Raw genomic sequence first — 18,435 nt, 5'->3', positions numbered from 1 at the left:
TTTAATCATGTTTTTTAAACCTATAGTCATGTTTTTTTTTACTATATAAAACTTTTAGTCATATCTTTTTAACGCAGTTAACAAATAAACAGGACGGATTCCTCATAAGTTTGAAGAGAAGATAAACCATGTTTAGAAATGATATTTTGAAAGTCTACGTGTATTTGTTTTTTGTTCGAAAATAATGTTGAAAAAGTGCCACAAAAATACGTGAACCACCGATAAGATGATAAGATGATAAGATGATACGGTAACGTAATTTTAATCGATCATATGCTGTAGTATGCAAATAAAATTGTTTTATAAGAAATATAACTTTGATCGTTAAGTTTAAAAAAAAAAATTATCGTTGAAATGACTTCACTCGCTTGTGAGAAGTTTCCCCCAAAACGTGTCTCTTTTATCGAAGAATGAGGATTTATTTCGGCTTCTTTGTGAAGAAGTTGATCTTTTTAATATGTTGTTAGTAGCTGAAAATATAGCCTAAAAAGAATTTGGAAACACATATACTGTTAAATAGAAAACCATTTCTGCCTTTCAAATTCTTAACAATTGCTTGTGTCTTAGTTGAAAGTTTCCGAAGCCATTTACATCAAATAATTCTATAGATAACTATTACAACAATTTTATCATAACCAAATTATGACAACAATTTATAACATTTTGGTGTGCTTAATTAATGTAGTATTAACGATTAAATGATACAGTTATAATTTAATCATATTTAAAAAAAATAATATTTTTATGGAAAATAAACGCATATTTAAATAAGCGACAGAAAAAATATAAAGACCCAAATCAGGTAGATGCAACTATTTGAATTTTATTTATTTATTTTTCTCTTTTAGGAAATACAACCAAATACAGGTGAAGACTACTTTGTTTACAACATTCAATATTAAACTAGCGATATAAGTATATGTTTAATATTATAAATTAATCAAACAATTCCAAGTAAATTTACCTACATTTTACAGTTACAGTTAGCCAACATAATCAAAACGTAAAACCAATCTGGCGCTTCTACACTATTGGGACGAAATTTCGGAACTCGTAATACTGAATTTCATATGAAAACAATGGTATCTACGTATTCATCTTATTTTTAAGATAACCATATCCCAAAATTACGAAAATTGGTGAGGTAGAAAATTATTTATCAAAGAAAATATAAAAATAGAATTTGATAAAAACATAGGAGAGTCCAAAAAGGGAGGTAATTTTCCGTTTTGATTTAAAAATAGATGGCGGCAATTTTCACCTGCTAACACGATTAAAGTTTTTTTTGTTTAATAATTCAGTAATATTCAGATAATTCCGACTGCATAATTTGGACGCTACCATTGTAACTTATTAGAATTCACCAAAAAATTAGTTGAAACCATTTTTTTATCTGAAAATTCCATTTATTGACTACAAAATTTCGTCCCAATTCTGTAGAAGCGCACCAATCTTTATGCACCGAGTTCACCGTAAATCAAAAACATCTGAGAATAACATTAAAACAACACTTGAAGGTACAGCTGTCCCCAATGTGTGCACCTTGGGACACCATGTGCACCAGAGTCATAATATGGCTAGTTTATGCCCGATTGGCTGATAGCCTATCACAGATAAACATACCCATTAACTTCAAAGTGTCACTAGACTTATATAATCCCATCTAGCCAATACAGATTATATCATAATAGACAAAAAAGCGACTCGTTGGGTCACTAAATTGCTGTCAAGTTAGACTGCGTGAATCAACGAAAAGTGATCAAAGCCAGTTAAATAAAAAATCAAAAGACAAAACCCTAAATTAGTTTCTGGCTGAATTTCCTCTTTGTATTTTATGTTTCTCTTTTTACTCTCTCCTGTTTCAGCTACGAATTAAATTAAATATTTCTGTTATTTTTTCGCTGTTTATACTGTGAATATAGAAAGAGAAGAGTTACCTGAAGCAGCAAATTTAATTACCAGTCAGTTTATAAATAGAAAGAACGTACACGACTGAAGAGAGTGAGGTGGATAGGCACGCTACAGATTAAGAGCGAGAGGCCAAAACAGCACAAAAAAGGAAGGGCTGAAACAGATAGACAAAAGCTAGTATGATACGAGTTATTTGATTAATAGTTAATTGCAAATTACGATTTATGAGAATTAAAATCCCCAAGGAATAATTTCACATGTATTTTATGTAATAACTTTATGTCATATATATTTTTAAGAGAGGGGGAGGAGTATATGGAGGCCGTCCAAGAAATTGCTGAAGCAGTTTACGATCTGAAAATTACGTCATTTCATATATATTTTAAAGATCTTTTCTGATTAATTTCTCTTCATGTAATTGTGAAAGCGAATAGAGAGAACGGAATTATCTTTCTAGACTGAGACGTCATTTGAGAAATTCACTTAAACCGGTATATAATCATCAAAAAGTGCTCAATATCTTGAGAATAGCTTCTTCTCTTTTTATGCCTTTCTGCCGAGGAATCTGACGATGAGGTGATCAGATACTTCTTTTTTAGGGCGATTACATTTTCGCGTTTTTATCCGCCTTTAAATATGATTACCATATGTTTTGTTTTTGAGATTATTACATTAAATTACAGTTACAAATTCCTGCTCCATATACTCGGATAGGAGTGGAGGTATCGACGTTGTCCACTATGGAATTGACATATAGTAATGAAAAAGTGCCCAATATCCTCAGTATAGCAGGTGTGTCCAAACGGAACTTCATTTGTTCTATTTATAATTTGTGGACCCGATCAACGCCGAGTATCCCTGCTAGTTAAATATATAAAGGGGGAAAAAGCTAAAGAAGAAAAAAAAACGATCAATATCTATAAACGATGATATTAATACGCATTGTAATTCTTTGATATACATTTTTCTCCTGCTTGACTTTTCTTTCTTTATGTTTTATAGTTCTACTTATTGCATTTGTACGCGTCCTGATATGAACTGACCTTTATATTTCGCTTAACATTAAAGAAATACAGCTTGGCATATTTTTTATGTTTTATGCATGAAAAATTTTATTGATAAAATAGTTTCTTAATGGTAGAAAAATTTTTCAGTGGAATAAGAGATTGAAACTATTCTATGGCAGCCGTAATGAAAATGAAGGTCTTATCCCTCTTCCCAGTAGCAAAAACAGTGAGAATATTTGGTTCTTGGTAAGAAATAAAAGAAAAGGGAACATAAACTGATTGAATTGCAATAATAGATACGAAACAAGATTATAAAGGATGGTACATAGTATTAGCGATTGGCAAATTCTATTCAATGCCTTCCTCAAGTGTGTTAGGTCACTGTGAAAAGGGAGTTGTCCGGGCAATCTGGCATGGGAACTAAATATTCAAAATCACAAAGTAGTTCCGGTCCAAACAAGATCTCATCGCTATGGTTAACCACACTGGTTTTGACGAGGAATGGTGCATCTTCTCCAAGTGATGTCACCTCAAGTATCACCACGAAGCTGGATACTCCACCAGACTAGATACATTCTTGTCCTGGAATCTAGTAAGACCAAGAGACCACAGGAAAGACTTTCCATAACTTACTTAAATGGTCAATTGGTGAGAGGAAAATTATGTTCCCAACTTCTTTATTAACTCGCTGTTTGAGATGTAAAGGAGAAATTTAATGGACGATTTGAATGTCTATGTGTCTCGTGTTGACCCCAAGGAAAGGGGGCTTGATTTATGAAAACTTTAACTGAAGTAAAATAAAACAAAATGGACAGCTCGATGAGAACTTGAATGCCTACTAGACAATACCCTCGAATCTCTCTCCCCTTCTCTTTCTCTCTCTTTCTCTCTCTTTCTCTCTGCAAGGGTTTGGTCAGGAAAACATGGCATAAGGATAATTTTTCCTAGAAGTAAACCCTGACTAAATATTCAAAATTACACAGTATGGGCAGCCTAAATAAGATATCCTTGGTATGGTTAACCTATATTGGCTTCTACGAGGAATGGTACCCATTCTCCAAGTGATGTTATCTCAAGTAACAGCACTAGGTTGGATATTCCACCAGACTAAATGAATTCTTGTTTTGGAATCCAGTAAGACCAAAACACCAAAATAAAATATCATAACATAATTAACTGATCATTTGGGGAGAAGAAAATTAATGTCCTTCTCTTCTTTACTGAATCAGTGTTTGAGATTTACTTTGTTTGAGATGCAAGGGAAAACTTTAGTTGAATGTTTGAATATCTATGAGATCACATATAGAGATTAACGGTTAGGGGCTACTTGATTTTTGGGAACTTCGATTAAGTAAAATGAAACAAACAAAGACAATTTAATGATGTTGGATTAAACAAAGCTGAAGGGGGAAAGATAACGAAATATCGAGGTCTTATGTATGGCATGAAAAGAAACTGGAATCTTAGGAAGATCTTTATCATTCCAGTAATTGTAGAAGCAACCAGACTCATGAAAAAAATTTTCAAAAACAATCTTGCAAATATACCTGGTGAACTAAGTGCAAGAGAGATACAAACAACTGCAGGGACAATTAGAATCTTTGAAAGGTCTCTCAGAATGAATGATATAGTGGGTGAATGTCTGGCATCAGGTAGGATGCCCCATACTCAGATAGAACATTTAAGAAACATTTTTAAAAAAGAGAGAGAGACATCAATTATCACTATTCGGGTGATCAACATGTACATTTTTCTTGTCACTATTGACCTCCAATGAATAAATATTAAGATAGATTTGTTTTAAACTAAACCAACCTTAGGTGATACTGAAGTATATTATGTACTAGCCTGGGTGCCCGGTGTTGCCCGGGTGTTTGGAAGTATGTGTTAAGTAAAAAAAAAAGAAAAAAAGAAAGTTGTAGTAGGCCGACAGGCTCGAACCCAGGACGCGGAGGCAGAAAAAAAAGTGGAGGAGTGAGTAAAGGTGTTGGTTGAGCAAAAATAATAAAAAAAAAAAAAAAATTGCGAGTGCAAAAAAGTGATAGTAGGCAGGCAGGCAGGCAGGCTCGAACCCGTACTGCGAAGGAGGAAAAGTAAGTGAAAAAAAGTGGCGCTTTAGCTGTTGCGCTCATAGCTAAACCGGAAGTGACAAAGGTTTAAATTAATGCTAGTCAATCAAAAATAGAGGATGACTTTCGAAAATATCGGCGAAAAAAGCGACACTTTCCTGTAGAAAAGTACCCAGTTCAGAGTGAAGGAATAATTGTTTTTAGTCAATTTTTCGATATTTGTCGTCCGAAGGGTCGTCCTTCAAAAAGATACCGATTGCGTGTAAATCCGTCGCCTCTATCGAAAGTTTTAGACATACATACATACATACATACATACATACATACATACATACATACATGATGATTGCTGCATCTTTCCAGATGATCGCTGTCACATTGAGTTCTCCCAATCTTGTCGTTCATGCCATCTCAGATGACTCTGAACTCACGCCGCAGATTTGCACATCTTGAGGCAGATGTAACATACAAATTGAGCAATTTCCATCGAGTTGACTTCCTTTGGAGGTTAAAGGGTATTCCTATGAACAATCACATGACTTCTCAGACCAGCAGTAGACTTGCAAACTTTGCTGCATGTTAAACAGACCGTTTGGTTCGAACTAATAGGTGCAAAGTTGACCTGAACAGGAGTTTTGTGCGACTTAAGGTGGTTGACATAGCCAGCTTTTGACAAAAGCACTCGTTCACAAGTGTCGAATTTCCAGCTCTGTGTGTCATGGTTAGGACCGTCAATAAAACCTTTGCGAAGCTCTCGTTTCAGAGTGCTGTGGGCCTATTTTCTTTTCTCTAGAGCATCACAACTTTCACGTACAAGCTTTCGCCACTTCGGCCTTTGCAGAGTAAGTTCTTCCAATGTGTCGATGTCGATTTGTAATACTTTCAAATTATTATTTGTAGAGTCTGTGGACCTCTTCCTAGGCTTGTGTTGAGGGCACTTGCCATTTTCCAGCTCCCCGTAAAAAATTTGTTTTGGCAGCCTACAATCTTTAATTCGAACTAACTGGCCCATCCAACGCATGTAAGATCTGATTACAAGGGTCTTAAAGGACTTCAGTATCGGGTACTTGTGCTTGCTACTTGATGTTTAAGATACGTCTCAAGCATTTTTGGTGAAATCGTTTAAGCCATTTAATGTGCCTTTGATGCAATGTCTATGTCTCCGATGAATACAACAGTGTGGAAGATGGTTTGAAGATATATATTTAGAAGTTTCTCAGTTTTTAGGCGGATGGATAACTGCTTTAAGAAAAAAGTAAAATGTAATCATTTTCAGTTTGTCTTGTACATTTAAACGCGCTAAAAAGCTAAGCAAAGCAAATAAGCCAATTATATAATTAGCAAGACGAAAAGAAAGGAGACTGAAAGAGATAGCGAGAATGGAAGAGAAACAAATTAAGAGAAAAAAATTATGAGAAAAAAATTAAGAGAAACGAGAAGGAATAAAATTATTTTCTTCTTTTACCACATAACAACAAACAGATGTATACGAAGTGTTTACTATTCTTGTGTTTCATCTACCTTTTTTTAGAATATGATCTGAACTTTAATAATGAATAAGAGTTAACAATTTGCTGTGTTATCAGTCTTTTGTTGACCCGCATAATTTTATTCATAAAAATATTTAACATATCATGTAAAAAAAATAAATGCAACAATTATATATATATAAATGAATATATATATATATATATATATATATATATATATATATGTATATACTTTTCTGAAAATTTATATATTACTAAAATAGTTACTGGATTCTGTTTTTGTAATTATGAATTTCTAGCGGAAAGACAGCTAATCGAGTGATGCGTCTGCGATATGTTGAATTCACTATTACGGGGAATTCAAACTGCATTTTTTTTAGTATTTTTTTAAAATTAAAATACTGATATATATATATATATATATATATATATATATATATATATATATATATATATACTTAGAGGATTAGAACAAGAGTCTAAAGAGCAGAGTATTTTTTAATGTACTAGTAAATTCATTAATACAATTAAAAGAAAGGAAAACAGTGCTCGTTGTAATGTAGATATATAATAAGCTCGATGGGCATATATATATCCTCGAGCTATTTTGATATTAAGTAAGATGATTGATAATTTATAATTAAAATTAAAAATCGGTTTCATAAGGAAGAACAAACAAAATCAATAAATTGTACGATCGTTTCGGAAACGATGTTTTTATTGTGATAGACAATGAGTCTTGGACAATAATTTTATCATATAGTTTTGAGAAACAAAATCTCCTCATTAGCAAAAATATTTGGTGGGTTCTTTTTTAAAGACACCAAAAAAATAAACTTAGCTACTTTATTATAATGTCAAATCAATAAAAGTTACGAAGAAAGAAATAAGGGAGAAACCGCTGTAGGCCATGGCATTTCGAATCTAAATACTTCTCATTAGAAGAACAAATTCGTATCAGCGCTCGTTTTATGCACAAAGATCGCTATTTCTTCATTGAAGAATCTAGAACCAGATTACTTCTTCGGATTACTTCTTCGGATTATTCCTTGGATCAATTACAGATATTGAAACCATTTTCTGAGTTAATCTAAAATAATTTTTACAAAGTAGCCACTCGGGGATAAGGGTTATTGTGTGTACAGTAGTTAGTATTGGAGATTTAATAAAGTGCCTTACTTAAGGGTGCGGTTCATCAGGAATTTGTTCACATTGGACTTGAAGACATCCAGATTGTAGTCAGGTGGGAAACAGGCAACCGGAACAGAGTTCCACAGGCATGCACTTCGCAGAAAGAAGCTTTGTTCATGGAATCTACGTTTTGATTTTGGCACAGATAAGGAGTGGGGAAGATGTTTGACAGTGGTTTCAGCTAGACGGGTGTTTATCGTGAAAGATTGACGAGGGGGCACCAGAGATTGGAGCTCAGACGAGCGCCTGCCATGGTAGTAACGATAAAACAAAGACAGGCTCCTGTGGGAGAAAGGTTGCAGGGAAGAGAAAAGGGCATCACCCACTAGCCCACGAAGCCTATTTTGTACTCTGTCAAGGCAGGATAGGCTGTTTTTAGCAGCTCCTGTCCAGATGTGGCAGCAGTACTCCATCCTTGGACGTACTTGGCTTTTATATAGATAGAGAATTGCATCAGCAGTGAGATATCTTCTGGAGCAGTAGAAGGATCCCACCATCTTTCCAGCGACCTTGGCAACTGATTTGATGTAGGTGTTCCATTTCAGGTCAGGAGTAAAGATCAAGCCCAGGAGCTTATCAAAACATGGAGCTTCTCCCAGACGAGAGCTACCTATTTCACTTGATGCCAGATGGGGATCAGAGCGTTGATGATGTAAAGATAGGAGCTTGGTTTTAGATGCATTAAAAGTAACCACCCACCTCCTCCCCCACTGTACCACGCGCTCAAGATCAGAAGAGAGAGAATCAGAGAGAACTTTGTCATTTACGGCCTTTGATGTGTTGCCATAGATGGTCGTGTCATCAGCATAGATGTCAACGAATGATTTAAGTAGTATGTGTTTTGGGAGATCATTGATGTATATCAGGAAGAGAGTTCGGCCTAGGATAGACCCCTGAAGGCCTCCAACATTAATATTGAGGGCCTCTGATTTCTCCCCATCAACCACTACTCTTATGAGCCTATCGGAGAGAAATGATTTAATGATCAAGAAAACATTTCCAGTTATACTATAGCTGGAAATCTTGTGAAGTAGGCCTTTATGCCATACCTTATCGAAGGCCTTTGATATGTCAAGAGCAATAGCCCTAGAGAGGAAGCCTTTGTCAAGAGATTCGCTAATCCTATGAGATATAACCGTTAGCACATCTGTTGTAGATCTGGCAGAATGGCAACCATATTGCATGTTATTAAGAAGGTTATTTCTGCTGAGGTGGTTGATTACTTCTCTATTTAATATGGATTCCAACAGTTTACTCATGACACACAGGAGACTTATTGGTCTGTACTGAGAGGAAGATGACTTATCACCTGAATTCTTAAATACAGGGCATACTGATGAGGTTTTCCAGGGTGTTGGGAAGCAATTCTCTTTTAGGCAACGCTTAAAGAATTTTGTAAGTATGGGAGCAAGTTCTGTTTGAAGCTTTTTCAGCTCAATGATTGGAATGCCGCCAGGGCCAGTTGCTTTACTGGAATCAAGGTTCTTGATTAGCTTGGCGGCCTCACGCACAGAGATTTGTATGTTGCATAGCGTGTTGTCCGTTATAGGAGGAAATACGGAGAGTTGGTGGCCTTCGTCACATAGGGTAGAATTAGCTGCAAAGTTCTCGGCAAATAGTTTGGCCTTATCTGATGCTGATGAGATGACCTCAGGTCCATTGATGATGGTTGGGATAGAATGCACGCTTCTGTTCAGGATCCTGTTTGCTATTTGCCAAAACTGGTGGGAACCAACCCACTGCTCGGCTACTTTGGATTTAACGGACTGAGCATATAGCTCTCTTGCATTTTTTATTACTCTTTTACAGTGGTTGCTGGCAGTCCTGAAGACAGCTTTAGTCTCAGTACATCTATTACGTTTGTAGCTATGAAAAAAGTGATTTCTGTGCGCGATGGCAGCAGCACATTCTAGGGAGAACCATGGCTGGCTGTTAGGTTTTTGTTCGAATTTTTTTGATGGTATGAATCGGTCTATACCTACAATTAGCCATTCGGTCAGGTCTGATACTATGGAGGACACATCCTTTTAAAACATGCATGGGTAGATCAGATATAAGTGTACGGAAGCTATCCCAGTCAGCCGTAGAGTATCGATATACAGTACGGTGGAGAGGTACATCTGAAGACTTATCGCATTTCGTTTTTATCTTAACTGATACAACCGAGTGGTCTGAAGATTATAGCTCAGGGGAAGTTGTGAGAAAAAGGTCTAGAAGGTTAGTATACGGACCGGAAGTATCGAATACTTGAGTGGGTTCGTGAACAATCTGGGTGAGGTCATAGGCAATGGCAAAATCATGACAGAACCTCCCCTCATCATCTGTCTTGTTAGAGTGGGTCAGTCATTCCATATTGTGAACATTGAAGTCACCACAAATGTGGATGTTAGCCGAAGAGTGAGCAAACAGGATGTGGTCAATTTTTTCAAATATTCTCTTAAAGATAGTAACTCCGCTGTTGTGGGAGCGATAGAGAACAAATATAAATGCAGTGGTGTAAGCAAGTGCAACCCAGAAGCACATATAAGGTAAATTAGGGTCTTCTCTGGATATATCCCTACCACACGGAAAGCCATCTTTAATGTAGGCACATATTCTATGTCCATGGCGATCTTGGGGGTCAGATTTAGATGCTAAGTTAGAACATCCTTTAATTCTGAATTCGTCAAGGGAAGTGGTCGGCCTTATGCCAGTTTCGCTTAGGAAGAATATGTCCGATTTCGTCTCCTGTAATTGGGTTTCAAACTCTGGAAGATTGGAACGTAGACCCCTTATGTTGGAGAAGGAGACCTGGTAGTAGGATCTACGTTGGAGGATGGGGTTCTAGGTTTACACATGTTATTTTTCTGGAGATATTTCATGTTGAGGATTGGGATTTGTAGAACAGGTCAACAGACTTGATTAGAGCAGGACAGAGAGAGAAAGTAAGAGAGAAACAGAGAAGAATTTTTTTGTAGTAATGATAAGGTAAAGCCGTACCAATTACCCACTAGTATGGCATCGAGAGGTCCCACTAGAAACTACTGCATGGTCGAGAGTCCAATCACTAGATGGCAATACAGCAGCCCCAGTATTTTGCACCTGCTGATAGGACGGCCTCCTTAGTGGTTAGACCAAGGTTCGGGTCCCTGACTATCAGGCGGATAACGTCAGCCCAGATGAAATGTTTACCTCCAGCACCCTTACTAGTGACATGGCCACAAGGATAGACATAGGAACAGAAGATTTCCGATATCTCAGGCTACTGTTCACGAAGTACTGCCGTCCTGGAGAGCAGCTTTTTCTTCACCCTTTGTCAGAAACATCACTCATTCGAAATGAGGACTGAGGGACAAATACGATTTTACTTGAGATTAACTTCATTTTATTTTGGAGTACACCTATTTCCCGTTGGATTATCTTCCAAGAATATGAGTTGGTTTATATATGAACTTTCTTATTTTCTCTTTTCTTGCACTTTCTCTCACTATTTCTGTACTTAATTTGTTTTATTTTATTTATATTTTATAATATACTAACCGGACATTTTTCCCCGCGTTGCCCGTCGGAAGCATACCCCTCCTGGTAAAATATCTAACTACGGTTGTTTTTGGTGGCCAATCCCCAACGTCCTTATACTAAAAACGATTTTCTGAATAGACACCCCTCACTTCCCCATGTTAAAAACGTCGTATTGAATAGATACGCTCAACCTCGCCATGTTAAGATCGGCTTTGGGAATAGACACACCATTTTATGAGGGTGGAAGCTTGTCAAATTATTTGCCACAAGTTTAACCTTTATATATGTTGTCAGCATACCCACCCGCAAAGACTATAAACCAAAAATAAGAAATTAGGGGGATGGCAGTTTCGTGCAAAGATAAGTATACTTGTTATCGCGCGTGTGTAAAACAATGAATTACAGTGCATAATGCATGTCATCATATCTCGAAAACTACTTTTTCTCCGCCAAAATTAAAAGAGATTGTCTTATTCAGCACAATCTTAAACCTATTGATGTTGTCAGTTTAAAGGAAATTTTGTAGATGGAGCTAAGGTAAAAAATTACCTAAAAAGGTTAATGTGTAAGCAGTGTCGAAAATGAGTCCTGAACAGAAAACTAAACAAAAAACTATAGTAAAAAAAATAAATATATAACAAATAAGTCTATGCGTAGGCAATGTAATGAAGGAGAAATTTGTACTTTAGCGGCGTAAAATATTTGACAGACAAGAAATTTTAAAAAAAATGGCGTAAATGTAGTCAAATACAAACTGAATCAAAATTAATGAAAATGAGAATTTTTCTTAATGTAATTCAGGCTTTGAATGTATAAATGTGTTTTATATAATAAGAAAAAGATTTTATGGTTTGTTAGTCTGTCAACAAACGAAGCATCCACAGTAGTAAATAATAAAAAAGGCAGAAAAATAGAACCCAAAACGCCCCACAAAAAACAAAGGAAATAAAACCAAAAAAGAAAATATGATCGTGTAATGGTTCAGAATATTTTGTTGTTTTTATTGCCTTATCACCCCAAACTAGGTGCCGCTTTGATGTACGGGACTATTACAACTATCTCTTATTTTCATCTCATATGTTCGGACGTTCCATCGAACGATATGTTTTTTTATTAAATCCAAACATTAAAGGAAGAAAGCTAGGACTAATTTTTTTTTATGTTAAAGACAAATGTTTTACAAGTGCTATCATAACATGTACTGTTTAATTAAAATAAAGAAATAGTTGTCGCAGCTGATTTTGTGCATGTCTTCATATAAAGGAAATATTGTTAGTTCGTAATTTTTTTAGAACCGTACCACATCACTTAATGTTCAATCAAAGTAAAAGGTGCCGCCGCTTCTTGTGTAAATGTTTTAATGTAATAAACGTATCGTTGGTTCGGTAGTTTTCTGTTAATACTCGGGTGGAGACAACAGCTTGTATTCGTTTACTTAGAGATCAGTTCATTTTATCACTGCATAATCTTGGATGCTGAAACGGTACATGATACAAAGAAAGCTGCGACAATTTTTTTTATTGTACCAATATGCAAGTAATGTTAATCTAAATAATGCAAAATGACATAATGTACGACGCTGAAACCAACGAAGCAACGACATTTGCATTAGATGTAAAACATTATCAGAAGAAGCTGCGCTAACTTATTTGTACCAAATTTACGACTATTTATTTGTGTAACTTGAAAGTAAATGCTATGGTACATTTTTGTAACATCGTGGAAAAGCGACAATAGGAAATTATATTCGATTTAAAACAATTCTTACTGATAATGTGTGTGTAGTAAAAGGTGATGGTATATCTACGTAAAGTTATGAATATGAGCGTAGTAGAATTTATTATTTTATTTAATATGCATAAAATAATATTTTGTATAGATTGAGCGGCCATATTGAATGAGGTTTGACGTGTTCGTTTTTGTATGAATATGTGCATTCTGGAATAATAGTATTTTATGGTCTAAGCCAATAAGATTAACCGGAATGTTAGTAGAGAGAAATCATTATTTTCGAATAGTGAAGTGTAAATTTAGTTGTATATGTATGAGTGTTTCATCCAGTTAATAAAGGTGTCAGGGTATATAGTTAAAATGTTTAAATAATTACCCGTTGTTGGCTGGGAGAAGTGGGAGGTCTATTGTTTTAGAGGGGAAAATACAAACTGCTTCGTTTTGGAGAGCGTGATGATGTCGTTCATAGGAAGTAAGTTAGGATTTTATTATGACGAATAAATGTGTATGTAACGGCGTTCGCAAGTTACATAATAGTTTAGACATAATAAATTTGTATGTGGCATTTGTTATTACAAACCTACCATAATTAGGTTCAGAGGGGAATTTCTGCAATCATTTTATTATATAGTGGATAATATTTTTTTTAGTTTTTTTTTAATTGTTTCTTTCATGCTCCTCACTCTTTTGTTTCATTTTATTCCTTCTATTTTTTTTACATTTCTAATCTAAATCTTTTTAAAGTCGGTGTTATTTTCTTATTCTTTGTATGATGCCGTCTTTATCATTTTCGTATGAGAAGTATTTAGCTTCGAAAGCGATGGCGTAAAGAGGTTTTTTCCTTATTTCCCTTTCTGTAACCCTTATTGGCTTGATAATGTAATAAAGTTTCTGTGTAACCATTCTTTTAAATTATTCTTATTTTTGCTCCTCTTGATCAGGTAGAGCTTTTGTCCTGTTAGGTTTGTCTTTTCATTGAAAATTAATTTTTTTCAGCTTAAAAATTTATATCGATATATATTCCATAAAATGCTCAAATATTTTTTATTTTATGGAGAAAGTTATTGCCAATTTTAAAGGTTTGTTATATTCAAAGTAATCAATGAATAATAAATTTATTTCTATCAAGTTAATTAAAACTCTCGTTCGTTTGTATTTTTTATAGTAGAAATTCAAGTTGGGTGGCATAGAAGAACGTAAATGTAAAGTTATATTTAAAAACTCTATATATGAGAAAGAATGTTTTCAATGAATTAAAAAAATCATTTCACAATTAATGATTAATAAAACGTTATAAAAATGAAGCACACGTACGGCATATACCCCCGTTAAAATATTATTGCTAAATGTTCTTGTTTAATTATTTGCATTAGATATTAGGTAGAAAAGAAAGTCCTCGCAGAATTTTTGATTTTGATTTCAAATGATGTATTTTCAAATAAATTTTCGTTAAAATACCTTTACTTTATATATCATTTTAAAGAGCGGTTATCGCTCTATCTAATCGTTTACATTACAAACGTTTTAAAACAATGATGTCTTCTTTTAAGAAGTTGAATACAAGATGAAAAAAAGCAAATCCGCACTATTTTCTTTCCAAAACTGAAACAGCTCGCCATATCAACGAAGCGTTTGGCCCAGGAACCACTACTGAATGCGCAGCACAATAGTGGTTTAAGAAATTTCGTGGCCGTGATGAGAGATTTGAAGATGATGAGCGTAGTGGTCGGCCATCGGATATTGACAACGATCAATTATGAGTCTTAGTCGAAACTAATCCATGCATAACTGTTCGAGAACTTGCTTCTGAATGAGACGTAATATATACGACGATTTCCAACCACTTGAAAGAAATTGGAAAGAAAAAAAAACTTGATAAATAGGCACTTCAAGAATTGAATGCTAACAAAAAGAAATGCCACTATGAATTGTCATCTTCTTTACTTCTACGCAACAAGAATGACCCGTTTTTCGACCGACTTACGACATGCGATGACAAGTGGGTTCTTTACGACAACCGGCGACGATCAGTTCAAAGGTTAGACGCCGACGAAGCTTCACAGCATTTCCCGAAGCTAGAGTTACCCCCAAAGAAAGTCAGTCTATTTAGTGGTTTGCGACCGGTCTCATCCATTACAGGTTTTGAATGCAGGAAAAAAAATTAGGGCGGAGAAGTACTATCAACAAATGGATAAAATGCATCAGAAACTACGACAACAAAACCCAACATTAGTCAACAGAAAAGGTCCAATTCTCTTCCGCGACAATGCCCGACAATACGTTGCTAAATGGCCCTGCAGAAGTTGAACGTATTGGATTACGAAACTCGTTACATCATCCTATTTTAGTCTTGTAAATTTGTGAAATTGCATTCGTTTTATGAATTCTAATTTCAGAAATGTTACGATAATAGTAAAAACACGGGGAAATTAAATTGTCTGATAAAAACCGAAACAATTTTGCTCGTGATGTGTACATTGTTTGCTAAAGTTTGTTAGCGGTAAGGGTCGTTATTGTCACTTCTACTTAGTAAAACTCGAAAATTTCTATTAGGCTCTTTTTGTGTAAAGTGGACACTAATTTCAAAATTGACAACACACAACAAATAGAAACTCTAAAAAAAAATTTTTTTTTTAATTGTAATAGTAATCCCATGTTCATTTTGATTTAAAAAAGTACTTAATTAAATAAAATTAAAGAAAAATTAGTTGATAAAAAACGAACAAGCTATCACCCTAATTTTTCCGTTTCAAAATTGAGAAACCATTCGGTTATCATTTAAATTAAGTAACGTTCCATTTATAAATGTCATAATTATTTTTTGCGAATATATTTTCAGGTGGTTTACATGCGATTGCTGTAATGGAAAAGGTGGGTACTTAGAATGGTGGCATTGTTGTCATGATTTATAAACAGCATATCAAACGCGTTCGTTATGACATGCTGTTAAGATTGAATCTCTAATGACCGTGTTCATGTATTCCGACGCCACAGGGTAACGCTCGTTGCGCGTAGGAAAGTACCACTAGAATTACCTCCAAAATCATGTGTGCATTTAGTTTAAAAATAAGTCTTTAAAGTTATTAAAGGATTATCTTATAGAAATATTTTTTATTTCATGTAGTAAAAAAGGAAACAGTTCAGTTTTTATTTTAGTTAAAAAAAAGTTGACGTTGTTAAAAAGTTAATAATTGATGAACTTTTGATATGAAAATGATCAAATATACGAAGAGTTTTAATCACCGTAAAGAATGGCATACGATTGCCACTAAAATCACCCCCACACCATAAAAGAAAAGCTTACTGAAAAATATATCTGCGGACGTCATAATATTTAATATTTTTAATCAAAAATGCTAAAAACGTTTTTGTTTTTGTTTTCTGTATTGATTTGTGAAAAAGAAATCCTTCTAGACTAAGTAATTCTAATTTTGCTTCAATCTAGTGACCTTCATCGATTGAGCGGTAGTTTCGTCACAGTTATAAATTAGTATGAGAATTAATAGTAAGAAAAATGTCACATAAGAATCACAAATGCTTAATGTTTATAATGTTCGGTCATGTTAGGTGAGTTATGACTTCATGAATTATAATGAATTGTTATGCCTGTTATAGATTTTTAATTTTGAACACTGGAATCATATGGAAGATGTTTAATAAAACTAAGCTATATAAAAATGATTCTCTCACTAAAAATATTTGTATTCTACAGGGTATAGCTTATGCAAACAAATATCTGAACGCAAAATTCTAAAATTTAAGATCATGAACACAAAAAAGTGTTATTTACTTTCTTCATGGAATGGAACGAAACTATTCAGTTACACCCGATTAGATCAATAAAACGAAACCAAAATAATTAATGGTAAAAAGACTAACACCTAAGTGATGAGAGTTACTGTCGATTGGATGAAATAAGCCACGTGTACCTAAGTGAAATCAACAGGTTTTGGTGTTTCTGTGAGCGTGTATGTATATGAATAGTTACTTTTGTGTGTAGGTTCGCGCTTATAAATGTATCTTGTTAATGTTTAGATTTACGTGTGTACGCATTCACATATATGAATGTATGTGTGATTGACTGTGAAGGTGTGTATAGATATTTACACAGGTGCGTGAATATATATATATATATATATATATATATATATATATATATATATATATATATATGCGTGAGTGTATGCATGTGTATGCATGTGTGTGCATGTGTGTGTGGTACCACTTGCGTGTTTTACATATGTGGATTATTATATCAGTGCACGAATGTGAGCAAACCACTTGTGACCTCAATTCGCATCCCAGTCTTTTTATATGTCGTGTTTTATATGCTTTTATCACTGCTATAGGCGTACCAGCATTAATAAAAATAGGCAATCTATAGAGCCTAATAAAAAATAAAATTAATCATTTACTATGATAAATTTAAAACCTTTAACCTGATTATAACTAATAACTCCTCCCCTTCGATTGATAGGACTAACTTAGTATATGAGTTCAAATACCTTTTTGGGAGACTGTGACTCTGACAATAAAAGTGAAAGCACATATATAGGTTTGACTACCACCACTTTGTAGAGGAGATTAACTATGCATCGCCCCGAAAACAGCGCTATATTTAACCACTTGACTAACCAACATTCCTGTCCTCTGTCTCAATTTAGAAAACATTTAATTGATATCTATAGTTGAACAAACTAATAATAAAAAGAATCTTGAAATACTACAAGCATTACCAATAAAATATAAAAAACCCATCCTTATTACTCTGTATCAGTAGTGAACATTCAAAAGCTAAATATATATTTAATTTTATAATATAATAATATTTTATTTTGTCTTATATGTGTTTCGTTAAATGGCTGATGAAAACCAAACAACTCATCAGAGACGGTTTATATGTCCCCCCCTCTAAAAATAACAAAAACAAACAATGCATGATTTTTTTTTCGGATTAGATAGAATAAAAACTGATGAAAATAAATGAAAATTCTTAAAAGTTATATGATTCATAAAAAAATTACTTATTAAATTTGTCCTTTATCGTCCCCCATAACAATTATCTTCCAGAGCAAATCTGAGAAAATTCAACACATCCTATCTGCTAATCCTTCAGCTAACATTCACGTCTGTGAAGACTTCAATGTTTACAATGTAGAATGGTTAGCCCACTCAAACAAGACAGATGATGAGGGGAGGTTCTGTTACGATTTCTCCATTGCTTATAATCTTGTACTCTGATGATCAGTATGCAAGTCTCCTAGACCTTTTTCTTATAACTTTGTTCACCATCTGTTCTGTCTCCCCTAGGATCTTCCGACCACTCGGTTGTCTCAATTAAGACAAAAACAAAATGTAATTCCAGGTGCTGTATGTAGGAGGACATCGACACCTCCCTGCAAAAATTGCAAAAACCTAACGTCGTCATCTCCCCTAACGGGGATATACATGTGACTGGGGACCGCTTGTGAATTTCATACTCCCATGAAACTTCCTCCGAAGGAGGAAGCCGGTTAAAACCCGAATAGGGTTGGT

The 18,435-nt window shown here is 34.5% G+C and overlaps 1 protein-coding gene across 3 annotated transcripts in view; it reads right to left on the bottom strand.

The window, feature by feature from the left end:
- LOC145283812 (uncharacterized) overlaps window positions 1–18,435 on the bottom strand; it is a 225,560-nt gene that overhangs the window by 137,632 nt on the left and 69,493 nt on the right. The window lies entirely within an intron of this gene.

The sequence above is a fragment of the Euprymna scolopes genome, chromosome 8 (assembly GCF_053919585.1).
Source record: "Euprymna scolopes isolate OS-2025 chromosome 8, ASM5391958v1, whole genome shotgun sequence".
In the NCBI taxonomy this organism is placed as follows: domain Eukaryota; kingdom Metazoa; phylum Mollusca; class Cephalopoda; order Sepiida; family Sepiolidae; genus Euprymna; species Euprymna scolopes.
This window is presented reverse-complemented; position numbering and strand designations above follow the sequence as displayed.